The sequence below is a fragment of the Cheilinus undulatus genome, linkage group 15 (assembly GCF_018320785.1).
Source record: "Cheilinus undulatus linkage group 15, ASM1832078v1, whole genome shotgun sequence".
Classification (NCBI taxonomy): domain Eukaryota; kingdom Metazoa; phylum Chordata; class Actinopteri; order Labriformes; family Labridae; genus Cheilinus; species Cheilinus undulatus.
Window position 1 is genome coordinate 13,681,376 of NC_054879.1, and position 22,177 is coordinate 13,703,552.

General features: G+C 39.3%; 1 protein-coding gene across 1 annotated transcript in view; it reads right to left on the reverse strand.

The window, feature by feature from the left end:
- hecw2a (HECT, C2 and WW domain containing E3 ubiquitin protein ligase 2a) overlaps window positions 1-15,833 on the reverse strand; it is a 78,140-nt gene extending 62,307 nt beyond the window's left edge. Inside the window, exon 1 of the mRNA XM_041806445.1 lies at window positions 15,747-15,833. The gene's annotated coding sequence lies outside the window, so the exon portion shown is untranslated. The remainder of the gene's footprint in view (window positions 1-15,746) is intronic.
- Between the last annotated feature and the right edge of the window lie 6,344 nt (window positions 15,834-22,177).

Here is a 22,177-nt window from a genome sequence, read left to right on the forward strand (position 1 = left end):
ACCCCCACCAAGTGAAGAACTCCGGCCTGACCATAAATGGGAATGTTGGTTATGTATAAATTTGTGAAAGGCAAAGAAACTGTACACACATGTATACAAAAATATACTGTTGGATCCGCAGGGACTTGGAGAACAGGCCACTGTTTGCCCTTTTTTCCACCCACATTTACAACAGAACAGGTAGCATCAAAAAACAATGACTGTGGGGTTGGATATTAAAAATCTAAGTTGTGCAAAAAGTCCACAAGTTATACATCTTTTTAAGAAACCATGCAAGGCTTGACTTGGTAGTAACGGAATGCCATTGTACTATACAATATTGCAATTGAGATTGCAATTACGGTATAATATGTCAATGGTATCAGGCGTTGAATAAAGGTTTCAGTGGACCCCAGGAGGTTTTCAGGTCTCGAATAAAGGCAGCAGTGCACTGAAGTTTGGGAAAGACTTTTAGAAAATAAGTTCAAGATTAATTTCTGGTCAGGAGGGATGCTGAGTTGATGGTGGATTAAAGATGGGCTTTCATATAATATAACAGAGAGTATGGTCTAAACTAGTGGTGCACAATTAGTCTGATAACAATCACAATGTGAGGATGTGCAATTGCATAATCAAAAAAAAAAAAGCTGCAATTGTTTTTAAATTAGGTAGTACATGAAAAATGTACAAAAATGCCAGCGGAAAGGCCGTTTAGATTATAATAGTGCCACTGTTGTGCTTTGTAGAAGTAACTTTATTTTCAAAACTTTAAACTTTCAACACTTTTAAACTACACTTTGGGAATGAATTGGAGCTTTAAAATAAAGATGCCTGGTTGACCAATCTTCACCTTTGTCATCTGGCTCTTTTTCTTCCGCTTGGCATGTAAACATAAACATATAAGGTAATGTTAGCCAGAAGAGCAGGCCATCTTTTGGCATCCATGTTGCTGTTGCCTAACAATGGTATTCCCACACAGGTAAGACTTGAAGCAGAACCTTTCCTATTTGTGATTTCTCAACATGACTTGCCTACTTTACAAGTTTCATTTGGAGGCTGCACACAATATGATACCAGCAAACCTCAGATATACCTGTTTTGATGCCACTGCAATAAAAACAAAGGTCCAGGACACATAGTTTCAGACAATTTGTGGTATTTTATAACAAAAAAGAGGCTCTAAACTACACAAAAACATTCAGTAACATTACTGAAATGTTCCCAAAGTATTTGTGCCAATTAGTAGTGAGCTCCCTTTCTCTTGCAGCAGTTTCTGGGTAAAAATTAGCCTGAATTGGTGCTGATTCTGATCAGTCCTTAACACACTGGTCACTGGTTCAATTCATAATCCAGACACTGTTTGGTGCATGTTTGTCTCTTTGTCTAAAATGGGTTTAGCACAATCTGACACTTGCACACACTGCTCCCAAAACACACAAGATACCTACCTTCACACCCTCTGGAACTGCACACCTGGACAACAATTTTGGGCTGAAATCACCACCTCTCACCAATATTTTGGGCTGCCTCATCCCTCTGTTCCCCCTCACTGTGCCTCCTAGGAGATCTGTCAATGGTCAACCTAAGTATACAAAAAGGTAAATCACTCCTCGTGGCACTGACTATTGCCAAGAAAACAATCCTCATGAACAGGAAATCAAAACACACCATATCTATAACACACTGGAAAAACCTGATCGACAACATCTCACTAGACAAACTCTCCAACCCCACTAAATGGAACTCAAAATCTCAAGATTCAACATGGCAACTTCATAAATTCAATAAACTCATCAAAGTACTCCATCAGTGACTCATATTTTGGTCCTCTTTGTTTAGAGTCAATTACATTCTCGTCATACATCTGACCATTTTATTGCAAAATTAATACAAAACAATAAAATTAGTTCAAAAGCAAATCCATAGTAACATGAATCTCAATATGAGGGTGCAACAAGATTTATGCCATAAAAAGGAGGAGGCTGGGGTGGGGGAAGTTAAGCTTTGCCAGCAGCAGCAGCATGGTGCATCAGCAGGCAGGGATTAGTTAGAAGTACTTAATATTTAAATGGGCAGCTGTGTTGAAAGAACAAGCTGTGATTGGTCGTTGGAGCTGTGAGGCAATAATTGGGATCAGCTGGCCTTCAGCTCATCACGGCTGGGCCTATGACTACAGTTTCCTGCATGTACTAAGGCTGAGTTTGATGAGTCCCCAAAAACTATTTTCTAAAAATATCTGATGTTCTTTTCTTTCTAAAAGGTTTTGCAATTTTTTTATTCTAATTCCTAAAAAGACATTTTGACAACCACAGTCTACATGAGCAGTTCCAGTGAATATCACAGTTATACAACTAAACACCTGTGGCTGAATCATGAATATCATAATGCATCTGAAGTATCGAGATGAAATTCTACTGGTAGTTGATGAAATAGTGAGTCGAGAAAACACTGATTATATACTGCATATTTAAGCATCATTCTGCTTTAGATTCGACAAAAAGCTGATATGGCGAATATACTGTTTTATTCATTGTTAATGTTAAGAAGGTTGAAACTACTTGATGGTATCCAAAAAAGGTGGAAGGTTAACTTTTAAAGATGTATTGTGATCTACACACATGAAGCAGATAGTTGCATCACTGCAGGGTGACACCACCTCCATGTCAGTCCCCACTCTGAGCTTCTGACTCATTGACTAATGTAATTTCTAAGAGACATTTCACAGGCTGTAAAATTAGAGCAACCTTGCCAAGTCACCTCACTGAATAAGGACACGTTATTGATACGATAATGACAAGATTTTAAAACAGGAATGACTCCTCATCTCATGGGAAACTGTCACAGTCATGGAAATGCTGTCTTCAATAAACAGTTATAAATGTTCACTTTTTTATTTCCTGTATTTTCTGATAAAAAAAAAAAGAGGTTGACTGGGGACACCAGCTGGGAGAAAATCTTCAATGATAAAATTTTACATTTCTTGTCAATATTGGGTTGCACTTTGGAAATAACTGGAACTAATACTAGCATGTAGACGACAGTCTTATCAAGCATTTGAGGTCAGAGGTTGATTTGAAAGTTTTTCAAATGAAATAATATAAAAGTTAGATTTGTCAAAAAACTAAAGTAATAGAAGGAGTTTGATCAAATTTAAATTAGAATTGAATATGTAAAATAAACTAATATTTATTGGGATTAAAAAGGTTGACTTCTTGATTTAGATAAACTCTCAGTTCAGTCAACAGCAGGACAGGCTAAGCTATACAGACCTTGCAAAGCAGATGTCTTCCAATGGACATTTGTGCCAAAACAAACAGTGTTTAGACCAGTCAGTGTCATTTGAGGAGAACGAGGCGGTAGCTATGGGCGGGGTTTAGTTATACTCGAAGCCTTTTTCAATGGCTGCCTCCACTGCAGGGATTAGCTCAGGTGTAGCTTTAGCATAGCTACAGCCACTTTTCTGTTTGAAATAAAGAACAAACACAACACTAAAAGCTTTCCATGACAGAGAAGGTGTTTCTGCTCTTCTGCCAACATGCTTCGGCATGAGTTAGTGAGAGTTACGAGTTGGTGGTTAGTTGTACTGTGAGAGGTTGTATACAATGGCTGCTAGAGGAGTGATTAGCTCGGACTTAGCCAGAGCGCAAGTTTTATCAGAACTAGACAGCATGTCTGAATTAAAACAAGAGCAAAGAGCAAATCTGAAAGCTTTTCATGATGGAAAATATGCTTTTGCTCTTCTCCCGGCCAGTTTCAGCATTAGTTTGTGATTGTTAGGTGGGGTCTGCCGGTGTATCCAGTGGCCTCTGCTGCGATAGCTCTTAGCTTAGTTGTAGCTGTAGGAAAGCAGCAGTTTAATCTGAACTGGACCACATTTTCTTTTAAAAAAAGAACTAAGAGTAACACCAAAAGCTTGTCTCAGCAGAGATGTACTTCCAACCATTCTTGGCATTAATTCATTCACTGAAGATCTCCACTTCTCACAACTATGGTAGCGGTATACTGTCGGCTCAAGAGCTCAACTGTAAGCCCATGAAGATGGAGAGCTACTGCGGTTACTAGTGAGACTTCACTACACTTCTTCCAGACATTTCTAATTAGAGGATATCGGCTCACTGACGCCTGCAGTCTGCATCACCTGCCATCCAGAGTTCCCTGCCTAAATTAGAGAAACTAACCTAGACCAGAAAAAAGAAAATGTGTCATCCAAATACTTTATGGCTGTCTCTGTATTCTTCCAATGGCTAAATATTAACAAGCTACACTAAAAAACAATGTGTCCGCCTTTGAAGTGGAAAACTCAGCTCAAATAACTAGTTTTAGTTTTAGTAGTTTTTGTCTTCTCTGTTGAAGCAGACAGCTGATCAGGAGACAGTAATATGATGAAGAATATGTAGCTGAAGTTTGGGAGGAAAATTAAAAGCTTCAAAATGTCTTGATATAGTGGAATTTTGAGCCAGCATTGATTTTGGACCATTTTTATCTAAAACCCATTAAATCAGGCAGAGAAACTGTCCTTAAAGGAACAATGTGCACTAAAATCAATTGATGACAATGCCACTTCTATGGCCACGTACCTTATACAGCCCAACTTCAAAAATATAGAAATACCCCGTTGAAGAAGGTAAGAGGCTAGACAAGTGTGTGTTTACTATCTCACTGCCATTATTAAAAGTAAAATGACCTTTATGCATTAATAAATCACTAATAGAATCCAGTTTCAAAAAACAACACCCTGCTAAGGGCTGATCAGATCAAGGCCATTGTATAGCTAAACTGAGATTCACAATTAAAAAAAAACGTATATAATGTTTAAGTTTACTGTTGTATTGCCCCTTTAAGCCAACAATAACTTGTCTGCCATCAAATTTGTTTTGATATTTATACTGACATTAAGATGTTCTGCATTACTTTAATGAAACATAAGTAGTATTAAGAAATTTAGAAGGACATTTTAGATACAAATCTTTGAATAAGCAATGCACCATTAGTTCAATCTGTTTAAAAGCACTGCCAAGATCCAAAAAGCTGGATAAACTTTTTAAATGGGCCTTCTGGCTCTAACATGACTAAAAGATTAGCAGCCAATTTTTAGCAGTCAATTTTCTAGATTGATTAGAAACATATCAAGGTAAATGGCTGAGTGAAAGACAGGACTACTACTGGGTTGTGGGTGGGTGTAAGCCTAAGAATGCATAACATACACAACATGCATTGTTACTGAAAACAGTTCTTATGCATGACAGAATTACATGCATCTGTAAATATCTGAATAGTGACATGTTTGATATGCATATGAAACCACGATGACATAGAGAAAAAAATCAAGCTGCAATCAAAAGGCAGACTTTCAGCTCAATTTCACAGGGATGAAAAATGAAACGTTTGTAAAGAACACATTCCTCTGTTTTTAGGGTTCATGTATCTTATTTTCTTTTTAGGAGGGGGGGGCTCATAAAGTGAAATGTATGTGCAGTGAGGTTGAGCGAGTGATTGACTCTGCCATGCAGAATATTACACTTTCAAGCCAGAAAATCTCCTGCAGTATATTTTAGGTCATTGTCCATCTGTTCTGTGACACGTCATCCAATCAACATTCCTATATTTGGCTAAATCTGCTCTGAAAGTAAAACTGTGGACACAGTCTCAAAATTCATGGACGCTCTTGCCACATCATCATTAACCCCAGGTGAAGCTATGAATGCTAATCTCATCATGCTGCTTCCACTGTGTTATAAGGTGCAATATGCACAATTCTCGGGTTGAAATTTCAGAATTAGTTGAAAAAAATGACAACTCCTCTGATATATATTGTAAATTTTTGTTGAGTACTTATATTATTGCAAATATTTCCAACACTTTACAAATACAGAGAAAAGCTTAATTTATACAGTTGTAACAGGATGACTTTTGTCATAGCAGCCCCCCAAACACAATATACTGTGCATGGAAATACTGGAAGTTACATTAAAGACTGCCATATAAAGGAGGTGGAAAAGCTACTATAAGCTGCCGTTCTGTTGCTGGACCATGATTATTCTCTGCCATCAGTTGCACCTTCTGTTCCTTAAGTAACTTCCCCACACCCAAACCCCCTGAACATTGTGGTCCCCCTAGACATCTACAAGCAGAGAAGAGGCACGTTGTTCAACTCTGTGTTTTTGTGCAAAACACTTCGTTGGGTGCTTGGCAAAGACTTATAAAAAAAACTGATCTGTCGGCACTCTAAAATGTCCTCTAAACCCTTGGTTCTCAACTGGTGGGTTGGAACCAAAACGCGGCTGAGAAGTCATTTTCAGCGGGTTGCAAATGTGTGCTTGAAAAAAAAAAAAAAAAAAAAAAAAAAAGACTGATGCATTTTTTCTTAAAACATATTTGGTTATAATTGAAAAATTGAAGAAATTTGGGTTATGAAAATTTGTCAACGTGGTGATGAGAACCACTGTTCTAAGCATCTGTTATTCTGGACAATGGCAGCGTACAGAGTGCGACAGACAGCATTGCCTGTATGATGCCACTGCCCCCCCCCCCCAAAAAAAAAAAAGAGACTAGGACATTTCTTAGTGCTGGCTGTTCAGTTTCTCTAAGATCTAAAAGAACCAAAGCTTGACAAAAATATATCTTTGTCATTGGACAGATGTGAGGGAGATGCTAACTATATAAAAAGTGAAACTATAAAAAGTGACAAGCAAATACTTACAGACTGACGAAACTGCAACGCTGGCTGGCAATGTATATGAGCAACTTTGCAGTAGTGTGCTTACAGTTTTTCATAATAAGAGATTACCAAATGTTGAATGCCAAGTACTTCTATTTTTTTGGTAACTAAAAAGGTATGATAATAGCAATAGCAATATTTTTCATCTGCTTGTTCCTCATGTGAGGACTAAACTAGGGAAAAGAGCACTCTGTTTTGCTGCTCTCTCTGCAGAGATGCTCTCCGGGCGTTTCGTTCTGTCTTAAATGACAGACAACACAAGACCACGGAACAGTGCCTGTGTTTATAAATTTGTTATTGTGAGTCATTCTCCCAGCACTTTATCTGCCATTTACCTATGCACTTTCCAATCTATTGTCTATTTTAACTTATTTTTGTATGTCACTGAAATGTATTTATTATGTTGTGTGCTGCTGACCTCTTGGCCAGGTCACCCTTGTAAAAGAGGTCTATACATTACATACATTAAGAGCCGTACATACAGAGCTGAGCTAAGGGCGGGGTTTAGTTGCATTGAAAGCAGTCAGTAATGACTGCCTCCTGATTAACTCAGATTTAGCTTCAACATTGCGTCAGTTTTACCAGAACTTGACAACGTTTCTGTATGAAATAAAGAATAAAAACAACTCTAAAGCTTTTCATGATGTGAAAGACGCTCTTCTGCTGACCTGCTTTGGCATGAGTTTGTGATAGTTAAGGGGGAAAGGGTTAGTTGTTGTGTGAGTGATTGTATATAATGGCTGTTAGTCGAGTGATTTGCTCGGACTAAGTTACAGTGCCAGTTTTGTCAGAACTGGACAATGTGTCTTTATTGAAACAAGGGCAGAAGGCAACACTGAAAGCTTTTCATGACACAAAAGATGTTTTCACTCTTCTCTCTGTCTGCTTCAGCATGAGTTTGCGATTGTTATGGGTTAGGTCTCCAGGTGTATCCAAGGGGTACTGCCGTGCTAGCAATAATCTTGGATGTAGCTGTAGGAAAGTGGCCGTTTAATCGGAACTGGACCACATTTATCTTTAAAACAAGAGCAAAGAGCCAAGCCGAAAGCTTGTCTCGGAAGCAGAGATGTTTTTCCAAGTCCCCTGACCGACCTTGGCATCAGTTTTATTCACTGGGAAGCTCCGCCGTTAACAATCTATGGCAGCGGTAGGCTGCCAGCGCAAGAGTAGCACAGGCACATGTCATTTGTTGTTCTGATTGGCCCGTCATGAATGTGACAGACAAAACTTTCCTCAAACCACCTTTAGAGCATTTTTTGAAAAGTCCTTCCCTTTCCCAAATGCTTTCTATGGGAGCTTTCCAAGATAAATGTGAAATATATCAGTGCAATGGATATATAAAACAGTCTATTTGGTGTGTCAGGTTAGCTGTTTCCTGCCGACAGGGCTTTATGTTTTAAACTTTTGGGATCCTTAACTTCTCAAACTACAGACACAAAGGACAGCAAAATTACACACCCCAAATAACAGTCCCTCTGCCAGAATAAAAATTTAAATCAGGCATTTCAGCAGGCATCCCAGATAGTTGGTCAGCCATATACTAGGTCTTTTTTGCTATAGCAGGTGTATGAAACTAACAGTGGATTCAAAGACTGAAGACTGATGTATATACACCCACACGTCCTCACAAAAAAGGTCTTTTCAGGCAACATGGTGAGAAACTGTGAGGGTTGTCTTGTCCTTGTGAGCTCTAACAGTTACATCTGCAAATGAGCGACTCATGTTTTATTCCAACAAACCATTTTAATACACTAATTCCTCAGCTATCCAGCATATTAGTCTTTTTTTCCTTTTCAGGAACATTGTGCCTTTTCTCTGTTTTCAATCTATTAAATGAATCTGTTAAAGAAGATTTCAAAATCCTTTTAACTACCTAGCTGGAAAGGCTAGAAAACCAAGCAACACGCTCAACAGCTGATTAATTACGCCAGCCTTTCCGTGCAAAAAAAAAAAGCAGTTCCTATGAAGGCCACTTGAGGCTGTCTCTGAAAGAGAGTCAATTCCCTATAGAGCCCATGTTCAGATGCCTACCTCTACAGGAGAATTGCATGTTTCAGCACTGGTATTATTTTACTCTTTGCAGCTTATTTTCCCTGTTTGTTACATCTGCACCATGCTAAGGCACATTTTTATATAACCTTGCTGTTTAAGTTATATTATGCGTATAAATATGAATATTTAAGTATGTGTCAGCTTTGAGTGACAAGCGGCTACTGCTAGTGTCTGCTAGGTGTCGCTTCAAGTTATTCCAAGTCACTGAACTTCACCCCTCAGCTGTGTTTTGATGGTTCTACCTTAAAAAGAGTGAATGGATTTTTGACTGGGATTTTTGTGCTAAGATTGTGCATGTTTTTCCAATGTGAAAGTCTAGTACACTGATATTACTGTGTCTGCATCTGTCAATGAGCACTCAACTAACACAAGTAAATAGCTCATTAACTCACCGATTAGTCCAAATGTATGACCCTGGGACATGAATGATAGGATATAACTTTGTAACTTAAGATGGCAGTATCTTTGGTCATCTACCAGCTCATCTTTTCATCCCAGTATGGTCATATTAGCACAAAATGACAAAGGAGATAACAGCCAGAGCGTTGATATCACTTTGCAACAGCAGATGACAAACCAATGATTAATACCACTGTGGCTACGAACAGCTTTTTTGCAGCCTTAAAGGGATACTGCAACATTTTGACAAATTCGCCCATTGCCATAATCCCTGTAGTCTTACTAATAGGTTCGTTACCTTTAGTTGTCAGGGCAAGCTATTTTTAGATCGGCGGTGCTGAGATAAGAGCTGCTAAGCTAACGCTATGGTGTCTCATGGCATTCAGGCTTTCCCTCATCAAACTCATCAAATACACAATCCAACAACTCCAAAATGCTCTGATGGACAAGTTGTGACCTGCACATTCACCACGCTATGAAATAATAACGTATAATTAAGTAACATTACAACACATGAAGCAAATACTTGGAACTATTTCTTGAGTAAACCACTGGGCGGAGTGACACAGTGCAGCAGCCATGTCTGGAGTGTAGTTCCGGCTTTGCATTTACCTTTAAAACATCTCCGTCTCGTAAAGTTCCATGATTATTTCATAGCGTGGTGAATGTGCAGGTCACATCTTGTCCACCAGAGCGTTTTGGAGTTGTTGGATTGTGTATTTGATGAGTTTGATGAGGGAAAGCCGGAATACCACAAGACACCCTAGTGTTAGCTGAGCAGCTCCTATCTCAGCACCACCAATCTAAAAATAGCTTGCACCGACAACTAAAGGTAACGAACCTATTTAGTAAGACTACAGGGATTATGGCAATAGGCAAATTTGACAAAATGTTGAAGTATCCCTTTAATTTATATGTGTGGTTAGTAAACATCTGGATCCTTGCAAAGGAGAGCACTGTGGATTTTGTTGTCCACCCTGTACTACATCTGTACACAACTCAAAACTTCACACATACATTTTCTCATCCGTTATCAAACACATGTGCAACAGGTATTAAAACAGTCTGAGCACACACTGGGTTAGACAAATGCTTCTAACTCTTCTGCTAGAGTAGCATGCATAAGAAAAGGAAAACATGATTTGTTTGCAATGATTTGGAACCCTCTGCAGGCTTTGTGAACAGCCTTAATTTGTCAGAGGAAGAGGAATGAGTTTTCTCTGATGGAGCTCTCAGACATGATTATACTAAAATCAATCTTGGAAAGATAATGCAATGCTCTTTTAGTTTGTTTGTAATTTGCATGCACTTTTAAACTGGCCTGGACTACAGATTGCTTTAAGAGTGGAGAGCTTTGTTTAAAATTTTATCAGTAAATGCTTTGGTTAAATACAAAGCATATAAATTCCACCACCAGGGGGCTCTTAATCTAACAATAACAAAAGATAAGGAGAAGTGAGGTCAGCTCCGGCCACCTCTGCAGCTTACTTCCTGTGAAGACTCTGTTCAATAAAAACACTCATGATGGATTAAATAAACAGCAAACCATGTTTTTTTACTGATAAATTTCACATAATGAGGGAGAAAAGCTGTTAAAAGTTACCTTCCTGGTTTGTGATGTAAGCGACCTGTTGAGCATTTTGGGATCGTTATCAGCCCAACCTATGGATGTTCCCATTTCTGTTTAACCATTCAGCTAAATTCAGCTAAACCCATTTAAATTGTGTTTAACTGACCAGTGAATGAAGAGAAAATACTTAGAAAACAGTCAAATTCCTCACAGGGTCATTGTGTCATCGGGTATGATATGAGCCTGATATACTCACAGTACAGTGTGGCTAACATTAGCAGCTAGCTCAACCAGCGTTAGTTCCTCTTTGCAGATTAATATCGTGCTTTGATATGTGGCTTCTTTTCACTTTAGTTGAGTAATTACACGTGAGTTTAACCCTAGACAGCCTACATATCACTTTATTTCCATTTACCACAGTCACACCACACAATTCCTACTACATGCTAACTGCTAAGTTTCTCATATACGTCCGGTGAAGTGTCAGGGGAAAGCTTAGGCAGGAAGGCCGAGGCTGTAACTGAAGCTACAGCGGCCTCTAGTGGCGGCAGTTCATTACAATTTCAAAGGGCATTACAGGCCCTTGAAAGGGGATTTCAAGCCCATGTTTATGAAAAAAATTATAATTTGTTTAACAGACTCATACATCTCGCGCCAGCTAATTTCTTCAATGAATTCACCTGGTGAAGCATGCACATCACTAGCCCAAACCAGGACGGGCATTTTCAACAGCTTTTCTACCTCGCTATGTGAAATTCATCAATGAATGCCGGTTAATTGTTTAGTACGTCTACATTTCAGAATCCCGTTGAGCTGTGGAAGTGGGCGGAGTCTCTTCCCGATTTGGAAATATTGAGTTGGAACACAACGTTATGGGGGTCATGAGTTGAGAGGAGAGGGAGCTTGGGTGGCAGATCACACAACTGATGGCAGAAAATAATTACTGCATCACAGATAAACAGCAAAAAACATGCATGAGATACAGCAACAGAACAGCAGCTTCCAGTAGCAGTTAATGCCAGCCTACTGGCAGTCTTTGACATAACATCTAGCGTTTCCCCAGCAACAATAAATGTGTTTGTCACAAGGGCTCTGTCATGACAGGACACATCCTGTTACACTTATTAAAGTTTGCCTTGGCTGTTGGAAAATATATACTTAAACAAAATTAAAACATAGGTTTAGCCATTCGCAAACATCTGTTTTTTGAAATCAAAACTCCGCAAAATATCCATAAATACTGTATTCTGAATGGAAACAAGCTGAATCTAAATCACAGGTTTCTCCTTTGTTAAGATCTGCTGAGTGGGGACATTTTTGTGATGATCTATAGGGAAAAAATCTGTCAAAACTGTACTTCTGCTTGCAGAGTTCATCTCAAATAACCGATTTGTATCAGGTTTATGAAAGCTGTGCATGTCTGCAGTTGCTGATTTAAATCAGGCACAACATTAAAAGTAGGGATGTACAATATTATCAATATAACATCGGTATCAGGAGAAGATTACTTAAAAAGTTAATTAATTGTACAAGCAGATATAGAAATTCAGTTTGCTATACCGGGTCGATATTTCAGCCATGCATATAACCAGAATGCATGTTTGTATAATGCTTCACTTTATAAGCTCTGGTTTTCTTTCTTACTCATCTTCATCCCTTAAAGAGGGGGTGTTATACTTTTCCGATTTTTAAAACATAAATATAAAGTCACAATGTTGGGTGTCCATACTTCACGTATGCACATTTTCAAACCGCAAGATAAACGTATGTGGCAGTAATCTTGGAATTAGAGTGTAAACTGATGAAAACGGTTCATTGGGAAATTCTCCGAGATCTTCCCGAGACGAGATTTCGATGGAGCAAACTGATGAGGTCATCACAATAGGATCTCCTGACTGGTTCCTGGTTCGTCCATGCTGCCAGCAAAGCGGAACAGACCACCCCCACAAGGCTTTTTAGCCATTTAGCCATTTAGTAACACAGTAATTAAACACTTACCAAACGGATATGTCCTGCTCTATCCTTCGCTGCTGCTGGTTTTCTTCCCCTCTCTCTCCAAACTATCAGGGTCAGACTCCGGGTCTAACACGTACGAAAGTATATCAAAATTCACCATATTCTACTCAGTCCCGGTTCATTCAAAGCTTACAAGTACTTAAACATAGCCACATTGGAGGGGGCGGGCACAAAACATTGAGTCCTGCCACCAGCCAGCCCCTGGAAAATCGGCCAATCAGAGGAAAGCAGGTCCGTGGGGTGTTAAAAAGAAAGCAGCGAAAACAAAGCGTTACAGACAGTTAAAATAAAGGTTTTTCAGGACGCCAGTGTAAGAAACATGAGAAGTTTTTCTGAGCTGTAAACCATGTGAAGCTACTACGTGGGTATCAGAGAGATGTGTAAAGCTTTGAAAAAAGGCATACTACCCCCTCTTTAAAATTTAAAGGATGTTCTAAGGATTGAAATTTTAGATCTGAACTACATCTAGTTTAATTTTAGTCATTAGAGTCTATGTTATTTTCTGTTTTTTTTTTTTTGTTTTTTTTTTTATCCAGCAGTTTTCCCAGAGTAACTCAATGATTACCTCATTAGGAGGTTATGTGATCATGTGGGTTTGTTTGTTAGTTTGTTTGTTAGTTTGTTTGTTTGTTAGCAACATACTGTAAAACACCAAATCGCCGGGTCCCAATTAACCGCCGGGTGTGGCAGTACATTTTGACAAATAAACGCCTGTTCCAAATAAATGCCGGGTGTAATTTATTTACAGCTCCAATATGTGACTGAGATTAGATGAGAACCGTATAGAATCAACTCCCCCTCCCTTCCTGTTCTTCTCCCTGTTTGAGCTCCGTAGCTCCACCCCTCTCTTTATGTGGCTCCTTAATTGAATACTCATGGTGGCAAAGCACTCGTGGAGTGATTTTGCTCTGCTTTTCCACTGAAATCAATGGCCTAATCACAGGCAAGAAAACACTTCATCTCATCATGAACAAATTCTACACAGGACCGAACGCCGCCGTAATTCCGCCATTGAATCAACTTCTCACTGAGCTGAGATCCGGAAGCTACAGTGGCCAATAGGAACGCTCCCTCTGACCTGTGCCTGATTGGCTGCGAGTACTAGCCTCCTCATTGGCTGGGGCACCCCCGTCTCTGGCTCGTTTTCTCAAGTGAGATAGCAGCGCCATGCCCCAGTGCAGCCAAAAAAAAAAAAGTACGACATTAACTTTCAACTGTCTGTCATCAACTTTGCGTTTGTTTAGTTCCTTACCAGTATTTAAAGTGTTTAGAGAGTGTTGGGTTGACAGAAGAAGACAAAAGTATAACTATGGTACGGTAATCTTGTCTTAAAAATGTAAAAGTGATATTCATACTAGTGTAAATAAATAGTTTGATTAAATTTACCGTATTTTTCCAAATTTTGCTAAGCAAGATTTTGGTGAGAAAGGAATTAAACGCCTGTTCCAAATAGCCGCCTGGTCCCAAATAAATGCCTGGGCTATTATTTGGTGTTTTACGGTAACTCAAAAAGTGTTGGACGGATTTTCATAAAAATTTCAGGAAATGTTAGAAATGGCATAAGAAGGAACTGATTATATTTTGGTAGTGATCCGGATCACCGTCTGGATCCAGAATTTTTTTGAAGGATTCTGTACTATTGGGAGATAGGGCTGCACTGTTACCACTTTACTTATCTTCAACTTATCCAAACTTATCCAAACTTTTGGAGTTTATAGAGTTTGAAAGACGCACACCCGGTTGAGGAGATGAGTTGGAGAGTAACAGCGAGAAAGACAGTGAATTGTAGCGAGAATAGTCACAACGCTGGGAGGAACAGAGGAATATTCACCCTCTGCAATGACTTCAGCATGTAGCGAAGCCAATGCTTTGCCTCACTCTGTCTCCACACCACTGGGGAGGGAGTAATCAGCTTCACTGTTGGGAGATAGGGCTAATGGCGGAGGTCTGCGCTCTCTCAGTGCTTTTCTAATTCAACCTGCAAACCTGCTATTTCATTGGGAGAATGAATTTTAACGGTAAATTCTGAAGAACTTAAAAGGAGCATTTTTTATTGTGTTCTCTACAGAGCTCACTGTCTGCTAGTAGGTTGTTCCAGTTCTGTTTGTAGCTCTCAAAAGGGACTTGCAGCTTCGTTTTATATTTAATGTAGGATCAAATGTTTGTCTTGTCTGTTTCTGAGGCAAGTAAGACAGTCACCATAAGAGAAATAGCTCAGGTATATCAAAGGGGACACTTGACATTCTTTACAATAACAAAAAAAGATGTGTACAAGTCATTATCAGATAAAATGTCTTTGGTAATATCAGCACATTGAATATCAGAAAAAGATCCAACATTGTGCATCCAGCTCCTGAAAGGTCCAAGCAATTTATCTTACAGGAGAATATATCAACGGCATTGCAGGGATAGTATTTGCACTATGGCACAGTTCCTGCAGAATTTCATTATTTTAGACCCAGTGCCAGTGGGCTGTTAGGTTTGTGCTGAGTGGTAACAATCATGTGAATGTAAACACAGGAACCATGACCACCGTAACGTCTTCGAGGCAAAGAAACGTGAAGGTAAACCCCGCTCAGGGCAGAATCACGTCAGTAAAATCAGGTTACATAACAGCTGCTCTCCAACTTTAAACATTTCTAAACAGTTTGTGCACTGTGCCGAGGCCGCGCACCGCTGCTTTGCGCACATGACTGAGCAGGCCATATAGGGACCGCACTGGCGGATTGTGCAGGTGTCATCGCTCGCTATTGGATTACTGTGGGAATTCCCTACGTCATTTTCTTTTTATGCATCTCTTGCACAAGATGCATGCATGAAACCAAGATCGATCAATTATCCCCTTCAGTGCAAAACCACAACAACAGCAGAACACGATCCGCAGAAGGCGACGCTGCGGTTGTTAAATGACAGATTCTGCTGCTTAAGCATCATCCTCCTCCTCATCATCATCATCAGCACTGCTTGAAGCCATGAACACCTACACGGACTGCACTGTGTGTCAGAGCTTACCTTTGGCGCAGAGGTGCGGGATGGTAGACACGGCGCTGCCACCAGCAGATGTTCAGTGGCTTCTACGCGGGGATATCTCGGTTCAGGTCGTTATCACGGTTTAGGTCGTTATCCCTGCAGTCCAAATGAGGAGAGACGGGCGGGGTGCCGCGCTTGCCCCCCCTCCCTCCCTTTCAGATCCCGAGCCAGGGCAGCTTTAGGCTCAGAGTCACGTATCGAGACGGTATCCCTCTGAAAAGCTGCGGCGCTGCAGAGACACCTCGGCCCTCCTCGGCTGCAGCCTCCAGAGGTGTGCGCATAAACTCCGGCAGCACCTCCCTGCCACTCTGCTGCTGCTGCTGCTGCTGAGTCTTCAGGCGTGCAGCTCACTCTCACACAGCAATCGCATCCTCGTTTCTCCCTCTCTGCATCGCAGCGTGCTGCAGTCAGAGCCGATGTCCTCCCACCAGACCCGGTAAACGTTCAAATCTGTCAGAGCAGAGAATGCAACCTGCCGCTGTCAATCCTAAAAAAACAAGAAGGGCAAAGAAAAGCGAAGCCTACGAGAGGATGGCGTAATGTTTGCAGCGCTGTGTGACTCTTCTAGCTGGAGGCGCGGAGGGATTTATTCTGGAGCTTGGAGAGCCCGAGATGTAGTTTTTACTGTTTGATAACATATATGTACTGCATATTAATGTGGGAAAACGCCAAAGTGGGCGGAGAAAGAGGGAGAGAGACAGAGAGGGAGAGAGAGGTGGATGTTGTCAACCTGTGGAGCAATAGCACTGCACAGATACAGATGAGTGCATTTAATGCAACCCAGGGCAAATTTGAGGAGACCCATTGGTACTTTTTTTCAATATCACATATCACAGGTGTCAAACTCAAGGCCCGGGGGCCAAATCCGGCCCGTGGAACAGTTAAATCCGGCCCTCAATATGATCTCATATTTCTGGCCCATCAGTATGAGGTCTGCAGATTTCCTCAAGTATAAAAATGTGAACTTGATGATTTAAGATATCCTTGTTAAGCCACAAAATCTGAAAAAGTAAGGAATAAAATATTTAGATAAGAACTCAAGAATGTGTGAAAAGAAATAAATGTGTTTTAATTTCACATTTTCAATTTAGCATCTCACACTTGGGACTCAAACTTAGGATTCTGACTTTTAATTTCATACTTTGAGCATTTCAACTCATAATTTTGACTTCTCATATAATATTTTGAGCTTTAAATTCAGAATTATAATTTTGAGTGATATTTTGACCTTTTTAACCAATTTTTTTTTTTTTTTTTTGTATTTTACCTCATTTGTTCAACTCCAAACTTTGACTTCATAATACCATTGTTTGACTTTTTAGACACAATTTAAAATTTTGAATTATATTTTGACTTTTAATGTCATGATTACACATTTTACATCATATTTTGACCTGTTAAACTCATGATTTTGACTTTCTTTCTAATATATTTGCCATTAAAAAACATTATTTTTCAATTTCATGTTTTGACCTCTATGAACTAATAAATTTACTTTTCTCAGATTGTAAGCCTTTAAACTTATCTTTTGAACTTTTTAAATGTCAAAATCGTTTTTGTTTGTTTTTTCATATTTATTACCGATGAAGCAAGGTTGACAGTTTATGGTGAAAAAGGTGACCCTGTTAGGCTCTCAGGTTAGTCCTGAATCCAGAATCCGGCCCCTGCTGTGATTGAGTTTGACACCCCTGACATATATTTTTTTCTATTGCACATCTTGGAGGTTGAAAATGATGTGGACTTAATTAGAGAGACCGTCATGGCTGTGCAGATTTACGTATATAAAAAAGCATGTGATCATTATGATGCTATCTTCTGCACAAAGTGGAAAACATTCACTCCACATCAACCAGCTGTGACATTAAAGACAATTTTAATGCTTTTTACACCACCTGAAGCATTTTTTTTTTTTTTTTACCTCTGTGAGCTTTGCTTGGCATGAAATGAAAAAAGCACAACCCAAATTCTCAATAAGTTGGGGCGCAGAGTAAAATGTAAAGATTTAAATTTAAATTTAATTTAAAGAATGCAATGATTTGCAGATCTCATTAACCCATATTTTATTTATAACCCAACATAAAAAAACACATCAAAAGAAGAAACTGAAACATTTTACCACTTCATGAAAAATACAAGCTTTAGGGAAAAGACAAAAAAAAGGCTGGAAAAGTAAGTGGCACCAATAAAAAAACAGCTGGAGGAGCATTTTGCAACTGATTATGTTAATCAGACAGATGTTAGTTACATGGCTGGGTATAAAAGGAGCCTTAGAGAGGCAGAGTCCCTCAGAAGTAAAAATGATCAAGTTTCACCAATCTGTGGAAAAAAAAAACAGCTTTGAAGACTTCGAATATCCCACCATCTACAGTCCATAATATCATGAAATGACTCCAAGAATCTTGAGAAATCTCTTTGCACAAGGGAGAAGGTCATTATCGGTTGCTTGTGTTCTTCCGTCCCTCAGGTGGCACTGCATTACAACAGACATGATCCTGTACTGTAAATCACTGCATTGGCTCAGGAACACTTTCAGAAATCATTGTCCGTCAACACAGTTCATTGTGCTGTCCACAAATGCGACTTAAAGCTGTATCATGAGAAGAAGAAGTGTGAACACAATCCAGAAATGCCACCATCCTCTCTGGGCCATTTTAAATGGACTGAGGTGAAATGGAAAACTGTTCTGTGGTCAGATGAATCAAAATTTGAAATTCTATTTGGAAACCACATATTCCATTAGCTGTAGACTAAGAGAAAAGAGACCATCAGTACACAGTTCAAAGGCCTGCAACTCTGATGGTATGGGGTTGCATTGGTACCTATGGCATGGGCAGCTTACACATCTGGAGGGCACTTTCAATGCTGAAAAGTATATAGAGCTTTAAGAGAAACATATGCTCCCATCCAGACAATGACTCTTTCAGGGAAGGCCTTGCATATTTCAGCAAGACAATGCTAAACCACAAACCAAACTCACAACAGCATGGCTTCACATAAGAAGAGTCTGGGTGCTGAACCGGCCTGCCTGCAGTCCACACCTTTCACCAACAGAAAACAACTGTAGCATCATAAGATGAAAAACCCAGCAAACACACAGGATTGTGAAGCAGCTAGAATCCTACATCAGACAAGCATCCAGCAGCTGGGATGGTTGCTGCCATCAAATTCAAAATGAGCAAAAGTTTGTCATGAAATGGTAAAATGTCTCAGTTTCAACATCTGATATGTTGTTTATTCTATTGAGACTAAAGTATGGGTTTATGAGATTTGCAAGAAAAAATCTGTTTTTATCTGCATTTTACACAGTGTCCAAACGTTTTTGGAATCTAGGCTGTGTAACAAAGCACTAAGATATGACCTCAATAAAACTTCCAAAATGTACTCATTATCAAGGGACAACACAATAATAATAACACATCTTGATGTAAATCTGTTTAGGGCTTAGCTATAACATGGACTTGTTGCCAGATTTATTTTTCCAGTCACACAGTTACAACCCACTGCGATACACTTTGGAGTCTGGACCCACCAGTTGAAAACCTCTGATCTGTATGATGCTATTTGCTGCACAAAGTAGCCAACAATTAGTCCATCTTGACTGACTGCAGCAGTGGAAGCATTTCTAATGCATTCATGCATCATTAAAAACACATTTAAATTAACATGCGAACTAAAAACAGATATCCCAAAAGATTCACTCTGCATAAAACTACTAGGGTAATAATGGTTTGCTTTATTCAATACATAAAACATTTCAAGAGCAGGAATCTTACCTGTTGTAGAGTATTTCAGTCCTGTTACTTCTCATCCTCCTAATGATCCCAGTGTTTTAGGGAGAGCTCCATCTCTCCATATTAAGACATGCGCAGGTGAATAAACATGACTGTAGACATCATTAAGCTAAAATAGTATGAGATATTTGTAGGTTCGCCCTAGGTACGCCCAATAAGGACGGTTAAGTTTCAAATGCAGCCATTTCTGTCCAACAGAACCGTTTACAACACGATAAAGTAAACATGAGGACAGAGTACAAATACATTCATTCATCAGTGATGCAACTTCACACCTCCCACTGTCGCAGAGACAGACAGGCGATGTCAGGGAAACGGCGCCCTCTGGTGACTGCTTTAATGAGATGCAACAAAATGAAGACCAACATCAGACGATAAAATTACAGATAAATGTTGTGTGAAGGAGTGAAAACCATCTTAGTTGAACGACCAAGAATCTCAGTATTCCCATAAATTCCTCTTTCCAGGAACTGTGGTTAATCACAGTTAACTCATAATTTAATAAGGGGGCAATTACTGTTTTCTATTTACTTGGGTTGTCTTTGTTAGATATAAAACTGGTTTGATGATCCGAAACATTTAGGTGTGATAAATATGCAAAAAACATCAGGAATCAGCAAGGGGGAAAACACTTTTTCACAGCATTGTATGTTGACCATGACTGACTTATAAAGTCAATGAAACTGTAAAACATCCAAGAGGGTGAACATTTTATAGATGTGCTGCATCCACAATATTTTATCTAATAATCTAAGAGTTTGTATTTGATGAGCTATGTTAAAAGGCTGGCATACAAGTGCAGAGATTTTGCTTTATTGTGACCCTATTCGCTATTTTACATCTGTTGTGAACTTCAACAGGTATTTCCACTTGTCCCACTTAATTGGGGTATTTATTATAGTGTTTTATCTGCCTTGATTAGTGCACCAGTGGAGTTGACACACTTTCTACCTGAATAAATCCTCCTGCTGTGTATGTAAGTGTCCTAGTTCTGTTTCAATGTGGAGCTTGAATAAAACACACTAGTTTTGTTTTTTTTTTTTTTCTGTCTCAGCCATGCACAAATGTCAAATCAGCAAGAAAAAAAGTGAATAAATGTGTGGATATTGTCCTTGCAACATGTTAAAGGAGAATTACTGTATTTTAAAATCTCAGCCCTTTTATCAGATATTTTGGGGGTTCATGCTACAGAGGAGAATGGCTGCAGTGAAATGTGTCAGGTCAGGTATGGTAGCATTATGCTGATTTGGCACAATTTGTCTGGTAGCATAAGTCCTGTATTTTTAGCTTTTTACTTCAGCTGTAAGAACAGTCTGTGATGTTAGATTGGGGAACAAATCCTATTGCGATAAGGCCCTTTTAATAAGTGACTGAAATAAATCTCCTTAAAGCCAACACATTACATTGCCCCAAACCATTAGTCCGCCTTCTGAGTTGAGCTGCTCTTTCATTGTTGCATCGGCCTGCTGTTCTGTTAGTGTCATTAAATACTTTGGTACTATAAGAGACAAATTTATCAAAAAAAAAAAAGACTTTTGTGATGCACGTTTAAAGAAAAGAGAGAGCAGAACAGAGCACAGGACTGCATGGTGGTTTATTGGTTAGCACTGTTGCCTTGCAGCAGGAAGGTTACTGATTCAAGTACCAGTTGGCTATTTATTTGCTTTTCTGCTTCTTCTGATTGCTTGTTTGTCTCTTTATGGAAGTCCTTTGATTGACTGCATGGTGATCAGTCCAGAATGTACCCCGACTCCTGCCCAGTGGGACAGGTGGTATAAATAATGGATGGAAATCACAGCACAGTATACTAGCAACTGCTCTTTTCTGCAAATTGATATGTGTTTGTAAATGGAGTATGGGGGCTTTGAAAAAAGGAACTCACATCTGTTCAGGTCATTTAAAAAATCTTTTCAGTAAAAGGTGTATGTGTAGGAATGCTCCTTTTTAAAATTTCATACAGTTTAAATATCATTCTAAACCTGCAAGTCCAAAAACATGCAGTTTTAGTTTGAGTACTTTGATCAGCTGCAGTAGCAGGAAGCTTGTTGAAGCCACTAAAGCCTGATTTGCTTCTCCAGGCTACGTACATTATCAGCTGAAGCGGTTCCAAATATTTTCCTATCAGCTCTTTAGACTAGTGGTTCTCAAATGTTGGATCAAGACTCAAAAGTCGGTCAAGGAGCTTTTCCAGAATGTGTTCCCGGGTAAACTCACTATGGCAAAAGGTCAACCCAACTTACGGAAACCCTCAGCAGTCCATACAGTATATTTAGGTTGTTTCCTCAAGACCCAAACTTAATTTGGTTATCATGGGTAAATAAAGCTGGTACTCCCATGATAAGGAGGTAACTCAAGAAAACAACCAACATTTACTCGTTATGATGGTAAAATAAAAATGCATTCACCCAGGGCGTTGGTAATAATGTCCCTTTTAAAGGTTTTTATGTCTCATCTTTGTTCAGCCGTATGCTTTGTTCTATCTAAGGTCATAAATGAAACATTTAGCATGGAATACATCAAAGTGGTTTAGATGGCTTTTGTAACTAAAATATGTGCCCATGACCTGTCCACAATCCCCTAAAGTACCAGAAAAATCCATTCCCTTCCCCCTCTCTTTCTCCA